Source organism: Sphaeramia orbicularis, chromosome 19 (genome assembly GCF_902148855.1).
Source record: "Sphaeramia orbicularis chromosome 19, fSphaOr1.1, whole genome shotgun sequence".
Lineage (NCBI taxonomy): Eukaryota > Metazoa > Chordata > Actinopteri > Kurtiformes > Apogonidae > Sphaeramia > Sphaeramia orbicularis.
In genome coordinates, this window is record NC_043975.1 from 48,575,912 (window position 1) to 48,593,188 (window position 17,277).

General features: G+C 38.1%; 1 long non-coding RNA gene across 1 annotated transcript; it reads left to right on the top strand.

The window, feature by feature from the left end:
* Window positions 1–15,481: 15,481 nt before the first annotated feature.
* On the top strand, window positions 15,482–16,669 carry LOC115410782 (uncharacterized). The gene is made up of 2 exons (XR_003934140.1): window positions 15,482–15,615; window positions 15,719–16,669. It is a non-coding gene; the product is annotated as an uncharacterized LOC115410782 (long non-coding RNA).
* The last annotated feature ends 608 nt before the right edge of the window (window positions 16,670–17,277 follow it).

Here is a 17,277-nt window from a genome sequence, read left to right on the forward strand (position 1 = left end):
CTCTCTTTTCTTCTCCTCTCTTTCTCTCTCTCTCTCTCTCTCTTTCGCCTCTCTGTTCTCTTTTTCTCTCGTCTTATCTTTCTTTCTTTCTTCTCTTTCCTCTTTCTCTCTTTCTTTCTTCTTCCTTCGTTCTTTCTTTTTTCTTTCACCCAGCTGGTCAAGGCAGATGACCATCCTCCAGGAGTCTGGTTCTGCTCCAGCTTTTCTCCTTGTTAGAAGGAAGTTTTTCCTGGCCACTATCACACTAAGTGTTTGCTCCTGGAGGATTCTGCTGGGTTTCTGTAGATTAGCTCAAGAGTCTAGTTTAAAACAAACTGATTTGATTTGATCTGATTTGGTCTGATTTGGTCTGATTTGATCTGATTTGATCTGATTTGGTCTGATTTGGTCTGATTTGATCTGACTTCAGATGATTTGGTCTGATTTGATCTGATTTGGTCTGATTTCAGATGATTTGATCTGATTTGGTCTGATTTGATATTAATTCCAATAAACTGTTTAAACCTCATCTTGTTCTTCTGTGTTTTGTTGTCTTGCTTTAATCGTACATGTCATTTCATGAGTGGATTGGACCTCACTGATCTAGTGCTTCGTAGTGGAAGATAGTGTTTAACCCTTAGCGCTCTGTCCATACTTTTGAGTTTGCCTTTATAGAACACATCAAAACTGTTAACCACATTTGTTCTATATTTTTCAGCACTATTTCACCTCCATGATATGATAATTCCTTTGCACTTACCTTATTTAACATATTGGACCCAATAATACACAAAAGTAGTAGAATACAATTTGAAAACACTCGATACTATTTATTACAAAGAAATTCCTAATCATGGTCTGATCTGTTTTAGAAGTTGAAAGAGTAAAGCAGGTTTGTATATGAACATATAAAGCTGTCTATCTATTAATCCTATCTCCAGGTTTTCATGGTTGATGAATCTCAAACAAAACCTTTTTTCTTTTCTCATGCTTCCATCACCCTGGAGGGTTAAAGAGCAGAGTTGAAGTGTTTGTCAAGGCGTCCACCACAAACTGTAGATTTACAAACTGTACATTTAGTGTTCAAGTGTAAACTGGTGAGGAAGGAAGTAGTTAATGCTACTGTAATAGTTGGAAAAGCTCCTCCAATATTTAACAACAATTGTGTCTTTTCATGACAGTGTTTGTAAAATGTTGGGTGGTATCAGCCCTCACAGGTTGGAATACGTCATTAAGGTTCAGTTCATTTGGAGAAACGTGAGACAGAAACAGGATGAAAAACTGTCGTCTGAAAAGGAACTTTGAAAAGTCCAATGTCTGACTAAGAAGTAGAGGAACAGAGAGGAAGTATAAAGTTCTATCCAATGGAAATAGTCCAATAACTCCAAAACAGATGATATATGATGTGGGATGTGTGATAGGACTTTGTTCTATTTCACTACTGAGGCTTTTACAAAACAGAAAACTGGACTCATTTGTGGAAGCACCCAAACTGAAAGGCTTAACTGAGTTATTCCAGGAGATGATTTCTTTTTAGTTTGTGCTAAAACTTTAACAGACGTTTCACTGAAATTCAAGAAAATCAACCATGAAATATCTGTGAAAAATCCATCAATGACAAATAATAAGCATTGGCAAGATGAGCAGCTCAAAGATATCATATATTTAATATATTTTAAAAGCATGCAGTAGATCTGTTAAATAGTAAATTTGATGGGGTTGTTTTTGTAGTTTTGCATAATGCTGAACTTTTCAGTCCTCTCTAGACTGTCTGCTAGTATAATTAACATGCTGATTTGAAAGAATTATTTCTTTTATTGATGTGGAAGAAGTAAAACAGTGTGTATTCAAACCCAGAGGTGCTGGTGAGTTTGGTCACATTACAAAGGTCGGATGGGTTCAGGTTTTTGGGGTTTTTTTTTCCACCTGTGTATTTATTTATTTTTCCAAAGACAATAATCCCTTTACAACAAATAATTAATAATAATTAATACAGTAAATAATAATACAAACACTAAAAAAGGTGCAAAACAGAATTCTCACAGTAAGGCTCATATTCAATATAACAAACATGACAGGGCAGTAACATGCATTATAGTTGATACAGTCCAAGACATAAATCATTTTTATCATCCTTAGAGGTCACTGATGGTCCGACAGTTCACTTAGTGGTCTCAGAGTGAGACGCGTTTCAAACAAAACAAAACAAACAAACAGACGTATACTAAATGCATTGCAATACTCATTTGTTGATGGACATATTCAGAGAGCATGCCTCCAATACTTTCCTCCCCTCTAAGAACACCATAAAAGATCTCCACATTCTGTCAAAGATGAGAGATTTACCCTTTAACATAAAGGTGAGTTTTTCCAGTGGTAGAGTGTTCCACAGTCCTGCAAGCCATGCACTAACACTTGCTTTAATAGTGGATTTCCAACATTTGGCTATGGTATATTTAGCTTGGAGCATACATAAGGTAATCATACATTTGTTGGTCTCGTTAAGATTATGATTTGCAGGAAAAAAAACCCAAAGATACACAGTTTGGCATCTATAAATAATTTTATACCAGTAACATGAAAAATCATATCTATTACTTCACTCCAAAAAGCCTGGATTTGTGGGCAGTCCCATAGGCAATGGTATAATGTGGCCTTTCTGCCACATTTGTAGCATGTGTCTGGAATATTAGGGTGGAATTTGTTTAACCCAGTTGGTGCTACATATACTCTCATTATCCACTTATACTGAAGTCATTTCAAATGGGTATTTATTGTTTGTATTTGGGATTTGAAGCAAATCTTCTGCCAGTCCTCAGTTGGGATTATAGAATTGAAGTCCTCACACCATGCCAGTCTTTCTCTGTCTGAGGAAACCTTTGATCCATCCATGATTATTGCAGAGAAACTTGAGGGCAGTCTCCTCTTAAAGTCTTGGTTTATTGCTATTTTTTCTACTGCGCTAAGAGTAGGTAGTGATAGTGACTTCTGTATCTTAAATATGCAGCTTCTTATCTGTAAGTATTTCAAAAAACATTTGGATTGAATGTCGTATTTTTGTCTCAAATCTTAAAACGACATGAAAGTGTTATTATTCAATAAGTCTGCAATTATACTTAGGCCTTTATTTGTCCAAATTTTAAAACCAGAATCTTGTTTGCCGGGTGTAAATTCACTGTTTCCCCAGATGGGTGTAAACTGGGATAACACTGGTAACTCACCTATATGTTTATGAACCTCATACCATACCAAAATCGTATTTTTAACAAATGGGTTATGTGTTTGTGTCTTTAACTCTTTTAATTTAGCTGAGTGTAAATGTCAATGAAGCGGTAGAGGGGATGTCATTTTTCTTTCCATACTCATCCAGGATGGTGGTGTCTGTGGTGAAAACCAACAAAAGGCAGTAGTAAGTTGGGCAGCCCAGTAGTACCATCGCAGATTTGGGAGTTTCAGGCCTCCTCTATCATAGGGGAGATAAAGCAAAGCTAAGCCAAGTCTAGCCCGTCTGTTGTTCCAAATGAAATTACAAAATATGCTTTTCATCTTTGAAAACAAATTAAGAGGAGGACCAAGAGGAATGGAATGAAAGAGGTAGAGAAATTTTGGAAGAACATTCATTTGAAGTATGTTGATACGCCCTGTCATTGAAACTGGCAACATTAAGTCCATGCCATTTTCCTAAAGTGGCAAAAAAAAAATAAAATAAATTAACATAAAAACATTACACAACCTCCCATATATGATACTACCATTTGGGGGAAACTTTCACACACAGAATACATTCAATAATATTTTATTATACACATATGTGATAATTTATGTAGAGAAATTATTTGGTTGTACATTTTTTGTTATTCATAGTCATTCCACAGAGCCATAACAGACCCACAAATTCAATGCATCACACATTCTGAGGTTCAGATCCAGCTGCCTGTGATTCTACACATGGCCAGTAGGTGGTTTCGTGTGCACATGAAGCCTCGAGAAATGAACCCTTTCTCGAATCAATTGGCTCAAGTGGTTCGATGCCTCATGAGGCTTCATCTCACCATCACTAGTATTGATAGTATAGTATCATTAGTCAGTACTGATGCTCCCGAATTATTCTGCAAATGTAACCGTGGTGACAAAACTGAGTATATACCACTGTAATTCACGTCTGTTCCAGTGAGTGAGTATAATCTCGCGTTGTTTCATAAATTCTCGCGAGATGGTCACATGGGTCGGTGCAACCAATCGGCATTGGTGTTTTGGACGTCATCCAGTCACGTGATGGGGGGGTAAACAAGCACTGCTCTATATACACGCGGTGGTCAGTCACTCAGGTGTAGTGGAGACGCCTCTCACGCAACACGCTAAAGGTTGGTTTGAATCCATTTTTCACTTCTGTTTTCACCGCAAATGAGTTAACATTCTGTGTATACATTGGGGTGTTTAGGAGCCCGTCCACCAACCCGACCGACGCAACCCGAGCCACGTTAACCGGCCGGTATGACCGGAGTTTTCACCCGAATTGGTGAGTGGTGCTGCGCTAGCTTAGCCGCGGCTAATTCATTCATATGCTGTGGTTAGTCGGTGATTTTTGCTGCCGTTTCCACACAAGGGTTCTTCAACCTTAATGTCCAGGCCTGTTTAATTTGACTTATGATACGAACTTATTTACTGAATTAATGATATTAATGAATAATACTGATATTGACTTGTTCAACTGTTTATTTATTTTCATGACCTAATTAATGCATTGATACTGTGTACTTATTTTCATTACTCAACTGTGTTAATGATTTGATTAATGCTTGAGTCGAAGATTAATTGTTTATTTATTTTTCATGACTTAATTAACTGTATTAACAGTCTGATTAATACATGAATTGATATTGTCTTTATTTCATTACTTAGTAGTATTTATGATTTGATTAATGAATGGACCTGTGATTAATTAACTTTGAATATTATTTATTTTATAATATGATTAATGTACATTCATTGAATGATTGGATGCACGATTGATTGAATTTGATTTATTAGTTAATACAGCTGATGATATATGGTGTACACACTGGATTTAACTTGTTGCTTGTTTAGTAACTGAATCCTGTTTTCTATACAGGCCAGGTTGTTCTGATAATTCTGATGATGGCGAGTTAATGAACCAGGCTTTGAGCCTAGCCCACGACTTCAACGTTTGCACTTACCCAGTGCGAAGAACCCCCTACTGCATCCTGCTGTTGGCTGGTAGGAGGACTCTTTCAGCCCGCACCCTTTTTCACACTCCGCCCCTTACATACTCACTCATTGTCCACTTCCAAACGGTTTCCCCTTCCAACAAAAACTCCACTGCCATACCCGCATCCATGGACTCATCTTCATAAAATCCCAGTGTGGGTTTTTGAACAGTACAAACTATATGTTTGGGGACTCTCAAATCAGTTGTGAACTACGGTGTTGCATTTCTGTACAAACTGAACCGCTGCAGCTTTATTTCAATTGTTTATTCGTTACTGCACTATTGTTATATGTGTTGGTTCATTGTTTATTTTTTTCAATATATGGTACCTATTTAAACGCAACCCTCAGTCTGTTCTCTCTCTCTCTCCTTGAGTCATTCCTAGTCTTCTGATTTGCTCGAGCTTGTAGTTATTATATATTAATTCCTAATTAATTACAACTTGTAATTACACATATGCTACACAAAACTTTAATCCAATTACAAAAATTGTTACCAAAGCCAAAACGTACAAGTACTGCGTGTAGATGTCGATTTTCAACTCGATCAAATGCTTTCTCTGCATCTAATGAGAGTACTGCTGTATCTGACTGTTCTGTTTTTGCATAAATAATATGAAGAACCCTGCAGACGCAATGGAAAGCTTGACGTCCCCTAACAAAACCATTTTGATCTGGATCAGAGAGAAAAGGCAGATATTTTTCAAGCCTTCTTGCCAATATTTTAGCAATTATTTTTGCATCAGAATTAATCAATGAGATCGGTCGATAGGAGTCACATTTAGTTGCTGATTTTCCAGGTTTCAATATCAAAATTATAAGGGCATAACGCAAGGATGGTGGAAGTTTAGCAAAATTAAAGCTTTCTACATACATGTCTAATAGTGGTGATACTAACTTGGTCTTAAAAATGTTATAAATGTCAATAGGCAGCCCATCAGGGCCAGGGGCCTTCCCCCCTTTCATTCTGTCAGTTGCTTCAGAAATTTCAGCTGCTGTGATGGGAGAATCTAAATCAACTTTAGCTTCCTCACTAAGTGAAGGGAGCATTAACTGATCCAAAAAATCTTAAACAATCATTAGTAACAAAGCCCTCCGACGAATATAACTTTGTATAATCTGATTCAAAAAGTGTGTTCATTTTTTGAGGATCTGATATTTTATCTCCATTAGCATTCACAATCTCTGTAATAGTTTGTTCATTTTGTAATGTTTTTAAGCGCCAAGCAAGTCATTTCCCTGCCTTCTCTCCCTGATCGTAATAGGTCTGCTTCAGTCTAATTAGGCCTGCCAGGGCTTTATTGGTAGATAACATTCTATATTTTGCTTTTAGAATGGCTAATCTCTGTTGTTTTTCTGTACAGTTATCTTCAATTATTTCTGGTTCCAGTTCCTTTATATCTCTTTCCAGCTGTAATATCTCTAAGTAGGGATGTCCGATATTGGCTTTTTTGCCAAAAACCGATATGCCGATATTGTCCAACGCTTAATTTCCGATTCCGATATCTACCGATATCGCTGCCGATATATGTGGGATATTAAACTAATTTTAGGTAACATCACATATCTCCTGTCATGGAATTAACACATCATGCCTAATTTTATTTTGATGCCCCATTGGATGCATTCTCAAATGCAACAAGGCTTTTAAAATGTAAACACTGTCTGTGCAAAGAATACATACTTCAACTTAACTCTTTCCCCGCCAGAGCATTTTCCAGTGAGTTGGTAGCCAGCGCCAGCCTTTTTGATCATTTTCACTAATCTTTGGAGGTTGACTGAAAATGTTGTTAGGAGTATGTGAACACTGAATACATCAAACGAAAGAACAGAACTTCAACTTTTAAACACAAGAAACGATTTTATTCTATCTTCATTTGTTCGTGAGATATGAACATTTGAATATTGGTCATTTTCAGGAAAAAACTGAATTTTGAGCAAAAAACTGAGAAAACTGCATTTTTTTCCAAAGATATTGATTTTCAAGATAAAATTGATTTCCTATTTACATGTTTGACTCTTTCTCATTTACCAACAGTAACACTGTATTCCAAATCACAAAATAAAATAACAACAATAATAATAACAAACAGCTCTAAGATATCCCATCATTCCACAAAATATTAGAGGAATCTACACCAAACTTTAGACCAAACATCTTCTAAAGCACCAGGTTCCTTCTAAACTTATCACATTTACATACATCAGTTATAAGTCTTCCACATAGTAGTTTAGTTTTTTGATATAAACACTTCAATATTCCTCATTTTCAAGAAAAAAAGAAACAAATTCACTAAATACTGTAGATTTCTGGCCTTTCCTTGGCTGTACCATGTCCTCCTTTTGGACCAGCTGCTGTGTTTGATCTGGAAATAATTATATGGACATCTAGTTATTTATCTATGTATGAATTTACGTATTTATTTATTTCCTACTAAAGCCAAATCCAACAGTGTCTTCCCTGTGTCCTGCTGACATTCTACAGCTGACTCTGTTCTGTGTCCTCAGTCTGAATCTGAACTCACTCTAACAGATGAACACTAGCTGTCCTTTGTCTTGTCCCATGTCTGTGTGTCTGTCTTCTCCTTGAATGTCCACTAGAAATGTCTCTTTTCTCTTCCTCCTGTCTGTCATTTTCTCCGTGTCACTCCGTGCCCCCCCCGCATCTTGGTGTCGGACCTGAGCCGCTCCGTGTTTCCCGTGTTCCGTGTCCGTCTCCCTCACCTTCTATTTCTCCGTTCCTGTCTCTAAATGGTTCTTCTGTAGCTCCATCATATATTGAATTGTCAGACTCTGTCTCCATAATCATCTTTAAGGCTCTTGAAACTGCGCGTGGTTCCTGCACAGTCTGCATTTCCTCATTCAGTGAGTGCCGCTGGATGCGTCGCCATGGGATACGGAGACTCCAGTGTGAAAACATTAAACCCGGTCCGTCATTTTTCCGAAAAAGCTGCTTAATTGTTTGTTTTTGGACTAAGGAAAGTAATTCACACGATCCGCAACAGCTTCAAGTACAGTATAACAGTGAAAACACGGAGTGACGGAAAATCTCGTCATTGGCGAAGAAAGAGAAGTTGTGGAAAAAATGCCATATTTATTTCTTTTCTCTCCCTCCATGAGTCTATTACAGTGTGCCAACTCTACTGTACAATTTTGAAAACTGCTCATTTCTTTCAGCTACAAACAATGCTTCATTTACGCGTCGGTAAATGCCGGTGAGATCAAGGCATTATTTTTTCGGTTTTATTGATAGGCAAAAAAACCGATACAATATTCACCAATATTACATTTTTATGCCAATATCAGGCCGATAATACCGGTGGGCCGATATTATCGGACATCCCTATCTCTAAGTATTGTATATCTGATTTATTCCTTGTGCATCCCATCATTTGACCCCTCATAAAAGCTTGGAAAGCCTCCCATCTTACTGAGGCAGATGTTTCTGTTGTGTTCAAATGAAAATAGTCATCTATATTTTGCCCAACGGAGCCAAGGAATTTGGGACTTTGTAGCCACTGCGGCTTTAGACGCCAAAGGGTTTTCCCTTTGACAACAGTTGTAGCCGAGTAATTAAGAAAAAGTAAAGCACGGTCAGAGATGAGAATACTCTTGTATATACAGCTACTAACCTTAGGAGCAAGCAATTTGGACATAATAAAGTAATCTATGAGACTATAAGATTTATGTGTATAGCAAGAATATTCTCTCTTTTGGGGATTTTCTACCCTCCAGATATCAATTAGGTTAAACTCTTGCATAAATTGAAGGATTATTTTCCTGCTTTCTGCATGGGTTAAGTCTAAGCCTGAAGAGCGGTCAAGTTTTGGATCAAGGGTGCAGTTAAAATCACCTCCAATTATTATGCTACCCTGTAAAGAACAAATAAGTACAAATACATTATTATAAAAATGTGGGTCGTCATTGTTAGGGCCGTATAAATTCACAAGAATCAGATCTTGGTTTATTAACAAGGCTTTTATAATGATAAATCTGCCCGCTGGATCCAAAATTGTCTTCTGTATACGAATAGGATCGAATAGGATCTGTATGCTTGATCCTATTCATAACTTGCTGTCAGGTTCAGACCACCTAAATTCAAGGAAAGACACAAGAACACACAGGAGTCAAGTATCTCTTGCTCGCGAGGAGAGTAGTTGACAGAACACTGCTCAGTCACAATGCCCCAACTCACTCTGAGGGTCCTGCCCTCGCTCTCCTCTTTTATTTCATTTGGGTGTTCCCTAGTTACATGGGTGTGATTAGTCTGAGGGTTTACATATTGATCACATTGTTAGTACATGGGTAGCCTTTGTGTGAACTTCTGCTTTCGATCAGACGACATGGGTCAACTGGTCTCCAAGGCATGGTCCCCATTCTCCGAGGTGCTTTCACTTCTGCAAAACCTGTAAAAGAACTCTAAGAGCACTTTTCCCTCATTCAACATAGCATATAATATCATAAGTATGGCATGAATGTGATAACTTATGTACAATTATTCTAACACTTGCTTTACTTTTACTAATTTCCTTAGACTTCTAACATTCCAGGATATTATATGAAGATCTAAATTCCTATTTATTTATTAATGCTATGGTTATGGCATGACCCTGTTGATAACATTTTGCCTTTCTTGTAAGAGATAAATAAATAAAAATGATAATGATAATAATAATGATGATAATAATTATAAAATAAGTTTGCAGCTAACTTTCAACAAAGAAAGCACTGAAACACTGTTACTGTTTCAATGCAACAAGAACAAGAAAAGCACTCGGAGAGCACAGACCTCCACCAAGACAGTTCTGGTCCCCCCCCCCCCCAAATCACCATCAAAATGTAGTCACTTCTTCCTTCTGCCAGTATCAACATTTCCTGAAATTTTCATGAAAATCTGTCCATAACTTTTTGAGTTATCTTGCTAACAAACAAACAAACAAACAAACAAACACGCAGACACACAAAGCAAAGTGATCACAATAGAAAAAGGTAACAATGGTTTGTTTTTTACCTGATAACAAAGAATCTCCAATCCCTCAGTGGCCTCCTCAATGGGACCGAATCCTCCACAAGTGACCTGTTGTGATGAGGTCAGGCTGACTGTGAAGTTTGGATGCAAGTGGTCAGCCATTAAATGTTCACCGAAATAAACTGTTTTGAAAAATTAAGAATTAATTCCATTCCTGTATTGATGTCTCGCATTGATGTGGATAAAAGGAAAATGAGGAAATATACTGGGGGACCGAGCCTTCGCCGCAGCCCCCCCCACCCCCCACCCTATGGAACTCACTCCCACAAAACATCAGGAACTCAGACTCAGTACAAAACTTCAAATCACTGCTCAAAACTCACCTGTTCAAACTTGGATTTTCTTCAGCCTCTTTTTTTCTCTGTTCTTTTTGTTTTGTTTGTTTGCGAAGTGTCTTTGAGTGTCCAAAAAAGCACTATATAAGTGTGATGTAGTATTATTATTATTATTATTATTATTATTATTATTATTATTATTATTATACTCTTCTTGATGTGAAACTTTTCTCAGCTTTTTAATAATTTATAACACAAAACCAGAACTTTACTACAGCATATAAATTTAACTTCATGAAAACTTAAAAATCTACTGGTGCATTAAGGATCAAAACAAAAAAAAAACATTATTGGAATTATTAACAACAAATGGCTAAATGCGCATTTCCATATGAAACATTCTACATTTTAAATACATTTTCTTTGACTTCACTTAAAGACTCATAAGATAAAATCATAAAGTTCAGACCAGTGAACTGTCTTTCAGGGATAAATAGACTGAATTAACACAAACAAAAAATAATGTTTTCCTCTTACCAAGTGGGAGCCACCATGTTTTTCAGGGAGTTTTTCGTCTCCTACGATGATGTACAGGAACGATAATATTGAATTCAACAGTTTGGTTCCAAGTCTTCTCTTTCCATAGTTCATCTCATACCTGTGTGTAAATACTGCAGAATCACACCTACCAGCACAAAGTTAGTCACATTTTGGGTGGAGCAGTTACACTTTATACTTCAACTTACCCAGACACCGGAAGGTTAATAGATAGAACTATTCTGAATGTTATGTTAATCATGTTTGCATGTATCTACAGTATACGTTCCAAAAAAAGAAATATAAACACAAGACATTTGTTAATCTATCATTTGTTTATTTAAAAACTTTACTTATTAATGCAATTGTGCTTTGCTCTCAGAAAGCAAGAACAAAAAAGTGACTTTTTTTAGTAGCTGGTGATTCTTTTCATTGATACCACAAGATTTCTCCTCTTGTGTATTCTTTTTTTTTTTTTCACTTTAAAATCTACAGTGTACTTTTGGATTCCCAACAAGATAACCCTTGTTAACATGCACAAAAACAGGAAAAAAAAACACAACCAAAGAACACTATAGTGCATTAAAAATCCCCTGCTCCACTGAAACAGGTATTGTTTTTTTAATCCTCCACAGTTGCATAGTTGGATGTTGTTAATGCAGCTGTAACCCATATGAGACAATGGCCTACTAAGGTTGTGTCATTTCAGTGCAAAACTCACACTGTCCAGTAGGATGCGCAGTTGCGCTTTGAATAACCTAAGCCTCCATGTGCGTTCAGTCACTTCACTTCAAAACACGCTCCGTACGGTTGTCTTGAGCTAACCAGAGCGAGCTTTACACCTTGGCAAACACCTGCGAGCTGTGAGAAGTGACTACTTGTTGAGAAATTCCATGTGAAAATCCCGGTGAGTGTACAACATGTTGGCTATTAGCCGGAAGCTAATGTTATGCTATGAACTTGACATTCTTACCAGATATCATTCAAAATAAATAAATAATCTGGAGTTACATGACCTTGTCATAATGTTTCCCCTAATGTTTTACCTGCTCTGGTGCATTTTGTATCACTGCAAATTGTATGTAATGATTAGAATAAGCTAATGCCCTAGCGCTAGCTGCTGATGCTAATGGCTAACGTGGTCCATGTCCTTATCTAGGCCTGAATTAGCATTACTACACTGTGGAAGCACGTGCTCTTTACACTGTAAATAAGTTTTATGATCAAATATACAGCCATTCAGTTGGAAGATGGTTTTGGTTGTAAAATCATAAGTATTGTGTGAATACTGTTAAAATGTCATTTCATTGTTATTGTTAAATGCAGTTAAAAAGCCAACAAGGTTAAAAAGGAATGATAAATAGTTTATTCTGATGAAGGAAATGTGGTTAATTTACACTTTCATGTTAACCAGTGTTTTATGTGTAAAAAATAGGAATTCTATTCAGAGGTTGCGCTAGACATTTTTATTGTCCATCATTTTGACGGACAGGGTCGTAAAAATTCCATCATAACATATTATCCTGTTATTTCAAAATTTTATTTTTTAATGATAAAGAGATATATTTAGTAGTATTTAATGTTCAAAAGCATCTCAATGATGCAGCAGCTGTAGTTGCTGTGAGCTGACAAACCAACGTGATATCACGACTCGCATAATTCTAAAGGCCACTTTGAATTGGTGTGTTATCATGCACTGAGGGTCAGAGTTCAGGTTCTGTGAACCACAGATCTACGCACAAATTGACATGCCATCAAATAACACATGAAAGGTAGAAAATGCGTATATATAGCCCACCAAATGCCATCAGAACTGGCGTATTCCTTACTTGTCCGTCATCCTTCACCACATCAGTCCGTCTTTTTTGAACCGCGTTTACCAATGCCATCATATTTACTGGGCTTTCTAAAATAAGGAGACTCAGCTGTCTGCACAGTTTGCACTAGCAAAGTAGCATCTAATTTTGGCTAAAGTCAGCAAAACACCGACACAAGACTTGACACTGACTGACTAATATTCACACTCACCATCACCTGGACAGGGGTCTACTACAGGTGGACTAACGGTGAGTCATGTGACTGCTGTTGTATTCAGTGTAGTTGTGAACAGTGGTGCTGTTGGTTCTATACAGGTGGATGCTGTTATGGACTGTTTGATGACTTGTTAAGACACAGACAGACCAGCGACTCTGCAAACAGGTTCTGTTCACAGTGTTGTGTGAAAACTTTCTTTGGTAGTGTTATGAGATGAGTGTGCGCGCGTGTGTGTGTTCCTTTAAGTGTGAGAGCGGTGTGTGGTGTGTGCGTATGGTGTGAGTGGTCGAGCAAGGTGAGGGAGCAGCAGTTTTGAGTATGAGTGTGTAAGAGGACAGAAGGAAAAAGTGTTCTAACATCGATATACTGTGCATAAAATAAAAGCTGCTGTCTTCCACTACTGGCAAGGGAGTTCACCCCGACATCGGCCCTGGAGGAAATCTGCCCTGTGCTCGCTGACTACGGTCGGACGAGCCGAGCAGGAAAGGTTAACAGTAGATTACCCTCAGTATTTGAATCTGTCAAAATTACTGACGGCCTTCAGAATTTTCTGACGTTTTAAAAAAAAAATCCGTCAATGACGGAATATTTGTGGTTAACGCGACCTCTGATTCTATTGTTGTTTCGATACCACAATGTGTGTTCGTACTAAAACTACACGCTAAATCATCATAACCTTGTAAGCTGACTAAGCTAAAGTACCAGAGTACTGAGATGTACATTCATTTATTTGGATACAACTGTCATTATGACATTTGAATGTTAAATTTTAATGCACTTCAGACAGAAACATAATTATAAGAACCAGAACCGAATGTTTACTTTCTGCACACTTTGTGTAGTTTGGTTTTCTAGTGATCTTGGAAATCTGATGGCGAGTCCAGCCCATGGTGACTGCGAGGGGTGTTAACGGTGTGGCCAGCCTGAATCCTCTGCCGCAGAAGAACTTCAACTTCAGCTATTTCCATTGGATCCAGATAAGACACAACAGCACTATAATACACTACCCGGGAAGCAACAGTTGCAACTAAAGACACTTCATCAACCAAACTGAACTCAAATCCTACTTTTTTGGGGAAAGAGCTCTATTTTATTTTGGGGTTTTATTGTTGTATTTTTATTTTCATAACATTGTACTCAAACAAATGCATTTCTCTCGTGGTGGAGTAATAAATCACTATTGTTCGTTTTTCTTAAATCTTAATTCATTCCAACCTATCATCTCCTCTACCGAACCAAGTAGATGTGAGTGCCTCACCTGCACTGGTCCACTCTAAGGGTGCTACACAACTTAAATAGCAACCCTCATGACAAGTTCATCAAAACTATATAATATTTCTACCAACCCCATTAGGTATTCTGCATTATCACGTCGACCTTCTGGGGGACAGATGAGATACATTCAAGAGGGAACAGATTTAGCAGATCTCCTACACAAACAACTACCCGTCTCTGCCACACTAGTCACTCACTACACTGTAAAATACAATTCCCAGGTTCGGTTGAGTTCACATTAAAGTGTTGATAATTAAAGGCGACCAGAGGAAACGTGGATGAATGAATAAGTAGTGCACAAACACACACTGACTGCTCCGCTGAAACCATCACAATTACAACCCAAAGAGTTAATTAACATCTGTGAAAACGTAGTTATGAAATTGTAAGTGAAACTGACTGTAGATGTGAGTGAAACTGTGTAAATGTAACTGCATCAGACTGAATAACTCTGATAAATAGATGAGCTCACTGACTTCAGTCAATTTACCTTTGGGATAAATAAACTTATTTTATCATGATTCATGACTTTCTGATATTGTCAATTCACCCATAAAAACCCAAACATCCATCACCAACCAAAACCATTTACTGATCTAAACTGTTTAATCCCTGTTGATCCACTAATCCTATTAATCCATGTCAATAATTGGTGTAAAATGTAGTTCTTCATCTTTTCATGGTCATCAGATATGACCCATTTGGACGTTCAGAGGCTCCGTAGTGAACATAGAAACACCGTCATCTTCTCCAACATTGATTCACCAGTAAAACCCATGGAGTTGGATCAATGCCAGTGGATGGACACACTGGGTTTATGTTCAGTTAATGACAGATTGAACTGAAAAAGACACAGTTTATTCAGTTTGATCTGTTTCTGATAGAAGAACCATCAACTTTAATCTGAGCTTTAATGAACATCTACATGATCAGAGAATTAAATATAGGAAAATATCTGATTTATACTGATAAAATACAAACTACAGAAGATATTATAATAAATGGAGATAAATCACTTGAGAAAGGTTAGATACAGAGTAAATTCATTTGTGAACTGACACTAAAGTAGTGCTGGGCCTTTATGGGTTAATGAACACTGTTCAGTGTTTGGTTTAATATTCTTCATCTGATCATTTCAGATGGTCCATGCTGACTGTCTCATCAGTGTTGTGTCTCAGTGGTCTGGTTCTGGTTCTGGCTCGGTCCATGACTCCTGAGTCTATCGGACCTCTGGAATCTGTCAGCGTGGATCACAAGGTGAACCACACAACCTCTGTTTAGAACCACTGTTTCCATCAGATCTGTGTCCAGAATGTGTCTGTATTTCTGAGGTTGTGATGCTGAGGTTTTGTGTTGACAGGTGAATCGTCTGGTGTGTTTGTGGGGGACAGGGGGTCTACCTACCAGCCTTTTCTCCTGACACCATACACAGACCCCCAGGAACCACAGCAGACCTACAGTCATGCCCATGCCAGGACAAGGAGCAGGATCCAAACGACCTTTGACCTCCTGAAGGAACGCTTTCACTGTCTGCACCACTTAAGGGTCAGCCCTTTGAGGTCATGTGACATCACTGTGGCCTGTACTGTCCTCCACAAAGTGGCCTGAGGAAGGAGAGTTAGAGAGCCAGCCCCCCCCCCATCAAAAAAAAGTGCATCACACATGGACTGGGACAATCCTGCCGTCTTCCCTGATGACCGCAGTGGTCAGCTGGTCAGGGACCAATATGTGTTCAATTATTTGAGTTCACATGCATGATTTCAGTTAAATATGTCCTGCAGGGGCAGAGGAATTTGTGGGTTTTTTTGTTATTCAGTTTAAATTGATTTGATCTGTTTTGATGTTTGTGTTATTTACTGTATGTATGTTTTTTGTTGTTTCTATTGTTACTAAACTAAAGGCATTGGTATTTATTTTATTTCATTTTGTTTTTTGTTTGGTGATATGAATGGGGGGGGGGTCGGCAGAATAAACTCAGGCTTCAACCTATTCCTTTACAGACTCTTCAGTTTGTAAACATTGTATCTGCATAAATGTATGATGTTTGAAATGTCTGAATGAACACAATTGAACTGAACTGATGTAATGATTGCAAAATCATTTAAAATCATTTATGTCAAATTATTGAAATGAATAATCCCAAATGTTTGTATACTGACAGTGGGTCTAGTTCCTGTGATTCCATTGTGTAATGGGCAGTGAAATAACTATTGGTTTCCATTTGTGGTGACTGTTGACTGAGATGAGGGATGAGATGAAATAAATCCTGGAGTTTAGCCTGGTCTGGAGCAGACTAGCTCCACAGAATAAATCTCCATGGTAACTTGTATCAAAACATTTCCTGCTTTCCCCTATCCTGCTTTTGTGAAACAGGATCATGGATAAGTTGAGCCAGGATAACCAACATATCCTGGCTTAATCCCTTCTCCTAGTTTTGTGAAATAGGCTCCAGAAGTCTGTGCCTCATCACCCACTTCCTGTCTGACATCTGGCTCCTCCTGGGCCCCGCCCCTCTCCAGTGTCAGACAGCAAACCAGCTAAAGTTTGATTGACAGCTAGATGACCGTTTCATCTGAGGGGGGTCAGGACACTTGTAATTTTGATTGGGTGTAAACTTAGACCTGTTCAACCAAATGACCAATCAGCTTTGTGTTCTTATATTATTGACCCTTGGTGAACCACCGGTAGATCACGAGCAACGTGTTGGAGACATCTGGACTAGTTCTATTTTTAGAACAGGCCTGCAGACTCGCGTGGCCCCTGTGGTTGACCTGGCGCCCGCGTGCACCGGGTTGGTGAGCCCCGCATTAGGTCCACACCGGCCCATACCCTCATAGTATTATAAGGAGGACGGAAACCGACCGAGCCCCCCCCAAACACACACACACACACACACACACACACAACCAGCATTTGAAA